This window comes from Artemia sp. Qi Xiang Cuo, chromosome 10 (assembly GCF_049724085.1).
Source record: "Artemia sp. Qi Xiang Cuo chromosome 10, ASM4972408v1, whole genome shotgun sequence".
NCBI lineage: Eukaryota > Metazoa > Arthropoda > Branchiopoda > Anostraca > Artemiidae > Artemia > Artemia sp. Qi Xiang Cuo.
The window spans coordinates 75,665,827-75,674,822 of NC_142803.1; the positions used below are offsets into that span (position 1 = coordinate 75,665,827).

Here is an 8,996-nt window from a genome sequence, read left to right on the forward strand (position 1 = left end):
TATTTTCGGACCACTGGGTCGATACGATTACCCCTGGGGAAAAAAAACAAAAAAAAAAACAAATAAACACGTGCCTAGCCCTTTAGATGCAAGATCTTAAGGACTAGGCACGCGTAGCTGATTTTGGGAACCAATTTCAGCAAGGTTATGTTCCACGTCGAGTGATTCTAATTAATGATGCTAAAAGGCGGGGTTTAGTGACGGTTTTCCGGTGATTAATCATCATAAATTACGTCCTAGACAAGGAATTTACTAGGGCTTTAGAGCTATAGGCATTTAATCAATCCCATTTAGTGATTATCGTAAATTAATGATGATTAATTACCGAAAATTGTCTCTAAGCCCCGCCTCTTAGCATCATTAATCATAATCACTCGACGTGGAATACACCCTTGCTGAAATCGGTTCCCGACATCAGCTGTGTTTCTAGCCCTTTAGTGCTACTAAAAAAGGTGACTATCATTTTCATCATTAATGGCAGCCATTTTCTAGCGAGGTAAATTGGAGAATTGCGTTATTTCTAGATAACCATAATTGAATGGTGATTTGTTAGTAGTGCCGCCAGGGCATAACTTATAACCCTTACCGTGAGGTCTCTGTGGGAGAGTGTCATTCTCATACATAATTTCTGGACCTTTCAACTACCGTAAGTGGAATAAAATGGCTAGGCCTATCTCAAATAAGTAAAATTTTACTTAACCTACTTTTGGCCATCTTGGAAAGGTGTTGAAATAGGAAAATTGAACCTCTCTGGGATTGGTCTACGGGATAAACTATGTCCTGTGAAGATATTTTGAAGTACCTTCCTACACTTTCTCCCTCTAGAGTATCCTGACCTTTTGAAACTTGTGTGTTATCAAAGTGAAACCTAGCAAAATAGGCCTAGATCTCCAGCTTAAATCAAGTGAAACAAAATTGTTTTCAGCTTCACAACTTTGCTTAGCCTATGATTTGGTTGATATTGACCAGGATTTTTAATAGTAGGCTACAGATATCCACTCTTTGACTATTGGAAAAAAATAGTTTATATGCTTATATGAAATGGTACTATCCAATCTCCTTATAATTAGAAATACTATTGCCATCTAGTTCGAAAATTTTGCCCCCCCCCCCTCCCTATATATACCAATTCAGGGTATATATTTAAGTCTACCAAATCATAATATTGAGTTAAGAATAAAGTGAATACATCATTCAATGCCTTTTTTTATGCTGATTATAAATATAGATAAGCATTTTTATTGTAAATGAATTTTAGGCCCCCCCCCCTAAATATAAACCTAACCCTGAATTGGCATATATGGGGGGGGGGGGCTGAAATTCATTTACAATAGAAATGCTTCTCATATTTGTAATCAGCATAAAAAAGGCATCAAATGGTGCATTCACTTTAGTCCTAACTCAATAATATGATTTGGTAGATATTTACCTATATTTCTACATTAGAGGGGTGGGGGTAAAGTTTAAAATTACCTCCCATTTACATCAGAAATAAAAACATTTCCAATTGAAATGATTATTATGTTTGTAATCAGCATAAAAGAGGTGGTAAATATTTACCAAATCATATTAGCCTATTGAGTAACAACTAAAGTGAATATACGGTAAAATTCTACTTTAGCTACTTTTGGCTATCTTGGGAAGGGGTTAGGTTAGGAAAATGAAACTTTCAGGGATGGGTCTACAGGCTAAAGTATGTCCCAGGAAGTTATTTTGAATTACCTACTTCCACTCCTCTCTCTAGAGGGTCCTGAAATTTGCCTACATGACAGGTCTATAGCCTACCCATAGCAATTTTGACAAAACAACATTTTACCTTAATTTTCTGTTATCAGTTTCTTTTTCTCTGGCTTTAGCTCTGAAAATGCAATTCCTGTTATTTGAGCAGAATTTTAAGAAATATAAATAGTTTATTTCCAAAATTTAGGAAATGTATTTGAATATATTTAAAACCTTATAAATTGGGATTGAGCAAAGTTGTGAAGCTGAAAACAATTTTGTTGTGCTTCATTTAAGCAGAAGATCTATTTTAAAAGGTTTCACTTCTATAACTCACATATTTTTAGAGGTCATCAAAGGTCAGGACCCTCTAGAGGGAGAAGGAGTGGAGGTGGGTACTTCAAAATATCTTCCCAGGACATACTTTATCCTGTAGACCCATCCCTGAAAGTTTCATTTTCGTAACCTAACCCCTTTCCAATATAGTCAAAAGTAGCTAAAGTAGAATTTTACCGAATATACCATTTGATGCCTTTTTTATGCAGATTACAAATATAATAATCATTTCAATAAGCCAATTCAGGGTAGGCTATATATTTCCACATTAGGGGGATGGGGGCAAATTTTATTTCTGATGTAAATGGAAGTTAAGTTTAAACTTTACAGCCACCCCCCCCCCCCCAATATAGAAATATATACCCTGAATTGGCATATTTAGGGGGGGGGGGGCTAAAATTCATTTCCAATAGAAATGATTGTTGTATTTGTAATCAGCACAAGAAAAGTTTAAACCTACCTCCCATTTACATCAGAAATAAAAATTCCCCCCCCCCCTCTAATATAGAAATATATACCCTGAATTGGCAGATATAGTAGAGTGGCGCTAAAATTCATTTTTGATAAAAATGATTATAATATTTGTAATCAGCATAAAAAAAGGCATTGAATGGTATATTCACTTTACTTGTTACTCAATAATATAATGTGGTAAATATTTACCATTTTGCCAACTAGCTGGAAACAAATATTACCCCTGAAAACAATTTATTTTCAAAATAGCTGACTAATTACTTCTTGCCAGCAACACTTAAATTTGCCAACTAGCTGGACACAAACATTGCCCCAGAAAACAATTCATTTTTCAACTAATTGATTAGTAACTTCTCCCCAACAAAACTTTATTTTTTCAGTAGGCTTTCACCCTGCCTTATTTATTATAGGCTGGGCTACTTGAAACTGTGAGTGCACACATCTGTAAGAACAGAAGGGTAAATTAGTCAAATATCCAAATATGGTAAAATTTCAGTTTCGGAGCACTTCTCAAAAAACATGGTAGGCTAATAAAATAACAATGTTCTTATTGCATGCTCTTTTTCAATATATTACTTGCTATGCTGACAACAAAGCAACCCTCCCTCCCTGGTGATACCATCAATATATACACAACTAAAAGAAAATTACAAAAGTGGATTACAATTTGCTAGATGTTTTCCATAAAAATTGCCTACAGATTGGTCTGGGTACTCAGATGACTGACCATATTTCAAACGGTAGGATGTACAAAAAATGTGGTTCAATCGTGCTTGCTAGGGCTATAATGAAAGAAAGGTTGAGACAGCTAGGGCACATTCTGCAGATGAAGGATGACAAATTGCCAAAGGTTTCCTTTTTTGAACAACTGTCTAGGGCTAAAAGGAAAGCAATTTGTCCTTGTCTGGGGTGAGAGGATGTCATAAAAAAAGATTTAAAGGAAATTGGAACTTCCTGGGAGGGGAGAAGTTACTAGTTTGAAAATGAATTGTTTTCAGGGGCAATGCTTGTTTCCAGCTAGTTGGCAAAACTAACTTTTGCTGGGGGGAAGTTATTAGTCAACTAGTTGGAAAATGAAAGCTTTGCTGGAGCAGCATTTATTTTCAACTAGTTAGCAAATTTAAGTGTTGCTGGGGAGAAGTTATTTGTCAACTAGTTGGAAAAATAAGTTTTGCTGGGGAAAAGTTATTAGTCAACTAGTTGGAAAATGAATTGGGATAATGTTTGTTTCCAGCTAGTTGGCAAGATCAAGTGTTGCTGGGGAGAAGTTTTTAGTCAACTAGTTGGAAAAATAAGGTTTTGGTGAATTGAAAATCAAGTATTTTGCAGTAGGTATCAAGACATGGCTAACTGTAGAAAAAGCCAAGACAGATAGTCCAAGTGGTTGAGAGGGAAATCTGGAATAGGCCCTTTTAGGATTGTATAAAAATGATTTTAGAAAGAGATTGGATAGTAAGATTCTATATAACCTTATAAAGTAATTTTTTCCAATAGTCAAAGGGTAGAATCCCCTTTTTCAATAGGCTTTCACCCTGGCCTATTTATTATAGGCTGGGCTACTTGAAACTCTGAGTGTACAAATCTCTAAGCATAGAAGGGTAAATTAGTCAACTTTCCAAATAATGGTAAAATTTCAGTTTAGCAGCACTTCTCAAAAAACATTGTAGGCTAATAAAATGAGAATAACAATGTTCTTATTCTGTGCTCTTTTTCAATATATTGGTTGTTATCCTGACAACAAAGCAACCATCCCTCCCTGATGATCCCATCAATAAATACAAACCTAAAAAAAATTCCAAAAATTGGATGATAATTTGCTAGATGTTTTATATAGAAATTGCCTACACATTGTTCTGGGTATCCAGCTGACTGACCATATTTCAAACAGTAGGCTGTACAAAAATGTGGTTCAATTCTGCTTTCAAGGGCTATAATGAATATAATGAAAGAAAGGTTGAGATGGTTAGAGGACATTCTGTAGATAAAGGATGACAAATTGCCAAAGATTTGCCTTTTAGCCCACTGTCTAGGGCTAAAAGGAAAGCAGTTTGTCCTTGTCTAGGGTGAGAGGATGTCATAAAAAAATATTTAAAGGAAATGCAAACTTCCTGCAAAGGGAGAAGTTACTAGTTGAAAATAAATTCTTTTCTAAGGCAATGTTTGTTTCCAGCTAGTTGGCAAAATTAAGTTTCACTGGGGAGAAGTTACTTGTCAACTAGTTGGAAAATGAAAGTTTTACTGGGGCAACATTTACTGTCAACTAGTTGACAAAATTAAGCATTGCTGGGGAGAAGCTATTTGTCAACTAGTTGGAAAAGGAAAGTCTTGCAGGGGCAACATTTATTGTCAACTAGTTGGCAAATACAAATTTCTCCTATACAGATGGGCCAAATTTTCCAACTAGATATATTTTTTTCTTGTCATCTTTTGATGCATCAAATATATTCTCTACCAAAACAGGTTTTCTGAATTATTTGCTGGTGAATAATGTTCTGCCTCATTGATTTTAATGGAATTGTTGGAATTAAATGTCCCTTTAGGGTCCATTTAAGAGCTTTAGATTTGATTTGTAAGTGAAAAATTATTATATCTGAAAAGAGGACAAAGGAAGGAATCCAGCACTGTGTTCACCTTGTGTGTATATAAATAACAGAACTGTCACAAAATTTGCTGGCAATGCTTCACTTCAGTCCCACCCCTGGTAACAGTCTAAATAAGTGGCCCTACAGAAGCAAAATTGTGAATAAAATAAAGGTAGTATCCATTAGATTCCTTATTGTGTGGGGGGATGACAATGCACTCCCCTTCCTCCAACATGGTCTCAAGACATAGCAATAAATAATATCTTTCTATGTTGTTGTATATCTCTTAAATGTTTTGTATTTCTTGGCATACAAGTTTCTTAACCTGCTAGTAGCATTATACCTCTTGATTTCAAAGGGATGTAAGATCTTTCGGATACTGAACATCATTTAAAGATAATTTAAAAGTGTGGATAACAATGGAAGGAAACATGATAATCAGATGGATAGAAAGATGCAAAGAGTATAAAATAAAGAATCTAGTGGTACTGTTTTATTTTACTAATGTGCTTCCTTGTCTGGACAGCTAACATAGATTGTTATTCCACCTTCCAATAAATATACAACCTACTTTATTCCCAGTCTTTTTTTACAAATGCAAACACTAATATTAAAAAAAAAAAAAAATACTCCCTTATCAGAGAAGAAAAGAACATAACCTTGTTTTCAGGCTGAGTGGGCTCCAACAAAAGCTGGACACAAGTAATAAAATAAAATCTTTTGAAAGATATGTTTTAGAGCCAAAACATGGGGGTCGGAACTCTATGGTAACAGCCTTGGAGAACAGATCTTCTTGAGAAAACACTATGGCACAATATCCAGTAGTTAGCTAGCTATTCACCAAATCAACACTTAAATTACTGTGAAATCTTTATATGATTTGTTTAACTTTTCTTAATAAGTATATGATTGCTTTAATTATATTAACCATGTAAAACACTAACAATTTTAAATGTACTGATAGTCATCAGTAGAGTCTAATCCTGGACACAGTTTAAGCTCAGGCATAAATTTGGAAAATGCTGCTGAATCTTTGATATAGGATATTAAAGCTAGAAAAAAGTATCTATATCATAAATAGACTATGATGGATATATTAAGTAAAAAGGAAGTAGTGCAGATCAGAAGAATTGAATTTTAGGCAAGAATGGAAGTGTAGCTTGTGTATAAGTTTAAATGTTAAAAAAATGTTTACCTATACAGTAGTCTGCCAATTGTAACTAACACAGTTTCAACCATGAATCAATCCCAACTAACTGAATATATTTACATCATATGCAAGATCAGGAACCTATGTGTCCATGTTTATGGAACATATATTTTAACCAAAATGTTGTCAAAGATTCGGCATTTGGGAAGTACTGGGGCATTACCTTTCAATAACAAAATAATAGTTTTATATGATTCCCAAATTGATGTTTTTTTTTCAAATATTATATTTGTTACTCTGAAAATGCACCTTCCTAAGGGTCCTTGATATTGTCCTAGGTTGTATATAAAATTAATAGAAAATGCTAAAACAATGAAATTTTTACATTTTAATATGCAGAATTTTCCCCTCCATTGTTGTTCACATACCTCTAACCAAAGAAATAAAATGGAACAAGAGATGATAAACAACAGATAAATGTATTATCAGGGCTATATGTGGAACCATTACAGGGGGGGGGGTTGCATTGTAAAAGTAGCAAATATTGTATTCAGAAATATCATCTATAGGGGATTGAAATGGTGTTACTCTTTAGTTATTGCTGTTGATTGATTGAGAAATCCTTAGATTGCTCCTAACTGCAATTCAGTCAAATTTAAAATGATATTCAAGAAACTTCAAACTACTGTTGAAGCTCAAACCGTGTTCATTAATATAACCTATTTAAGTTGAAAAATAAATTTTTTCTACGGGAAACTACATAAATCTCAATAATTTCAATAATTTGACGGAATTCAATAAGGAAGTCACAATTTCATTAGAAAAATGGGGTTTTCTTTGTAATTTGTTCAAATTCAATAAGCAAGTCACAATTCCAACAGAATTATTGGTTTTTTTCTTGTTTGAATTCAAGCAAAACATTTTATTGGGAATCCTTTTTTTTAGCTTCAACAATGAAGGATATTGATCCTGAGGAAACGGTATATCCTGTCATTGTAGTGGTAAGATTTTCTTTCTTTTCTATTACTTTTCTTTCGTTTTTCCATCATTAGAAGCTCAAGAACTGCTGGTAATTGACAATAAATTTCGGTCATTGATGGAAAGAAATCGCTACAGAATTTTTTTTTTGAGGGGGTGGGGGGAGTAATCTTAAGGTGATAAATTTTATTCACTCATATTACTATCCCTAATTAGAATACCTGAAGTCCTCTTGCCACCTTTTATGAAAAGGAATCCATGTTTTTGGTCTAGACATTCTCCTCTTTCTTTCCATTTCCTTTTTCCACTCTTTTTGTCTACAAATTTGCCACATCTTCTGATCCGTTCATGATAATTTTCTAATGCTCAAAATTTTTTGCTTACTGTCAAAACAACTTGCCTGGTCTTTCTTTAAGTTATTTCACCGATTTTGAGATCCACTAATATAAGGCCTAAATAAATTCAATATAAAGTGTCTAGTAATCTAGTAATATAATCGAAATGAAATGAAAATATTCTAAAACTGGTAAAATAATGTGTATAAATACAATAGTTTTTGTACAAATAATAGTCTGAATGTTCTGGCTTTGGACCTTTTTATTTTAATAATAAAGTTCTGAATATTTGGGCTTTACTTCTTAAAGTGACTATCAACGAGAAAAAAGAAAAAAAGGTAAAATTTTAAAACCCATAAAACTAGTTGAAACAATACTTATGCCTTTCTTTTCCATCCTTTCAGGGCATTCTTCTTAAGAAGAGAGGTGGCCTTCTGGGCTTGAGAGCATAATTGGGGGGCTGTATTTTTGATATAGTGACTATCAACGAGAAAAAAGAACAAAAGTGAATTTTTAAAACTTAAAAAACTAGTTTAAACAATACTTGTGCCTTTCTTTTCCATCCTTTCATGACAAAAATCTATCTTTCATCAATTCAAAACTTAAATCACACAAGCTATTTCACTTTTCAGCTATAACTACCGCACAGCACAGAGTGCCTAAGGGGTTACTTCTGTTTAGGGAATTATTTTTTCTGTCTTCTAAGATTTACCAAAAAGAGTAATTACCAGTAAAAATAGAAAAATACTTTCACCTCCAAATCCCTGTTTGATCCTGTTTATTCCAAACAAACTATTTGATTCAGGGCTTTTTTTAGTCATGTTTTCTCATTTTATAAAACTAGGTAAAGTTTCTTAGAGTCGCAACTCTTAATTGGTAATTTCAAACTTAAGAGGCTATCAAGTTTTCGAAATCACCATAAAAAGCAAATGATTTTGGTGTATATTGTTATAAAAATCATTTTTTTTTACTATTAGCATGAGTCGATCGATCTCACTGTCTTGCTTTTTGGCTGTCCATCTTGGGTCAAACGAAAAGCAGGTCGTATCGAACGGGGTGGGAAGCTGTCATGAATTCAAATGAAATTGGTACTCGAAAGAGTGAACAAGAGTGAAAGAGTGAACTCGAAAGAACACAACTGAGAATTCAGACACCACTGCTGCTCCCACAACAACAGTAAGTTCACCCTTTAGTAAAAAAAAAAAGATCAAATGAGACATCATGAAAGAGAGTAAGAGAGAGAGAGAGAGAGAGAGAGAGAGAGAGAGAGAGAGAGAGAGAGAGAGAGAGAGAGAGAGAGACAGACAGACAGAGAGACAGAGAGAGTGAGACACAGAGAGAGAGAGAGAGAGAGAGATAGAGAGAGAAAGAGAGAGAGAGAGAGAGAGAGAGAGAGAGAGAGAGAGAAAGAGAGAGAGAGAG

General features: G+C 34.1%; 1 long non-coding RNA gene across 1 annotated transcript; it reads left to right on the forward strand.

Moving 5' to 3' along the window:
- Positions 1-509: 509 nt before the first annotated feature.
- On the forward strand, positions 510-8,745 carry LOC148948180 (uncharacterized). Its single transcript, XR_016142286.1, has 3 exons — positions 510-646; positions 7,207-7,262; positions 8,552-8,745. It is a non-coding gene; the product is annotated as an uncharacterized LOC148948180 (long non-coding RNA).
- The last annotated feature ends 251 nt before the right edge of the window (positions 8,746-8,996 follow it).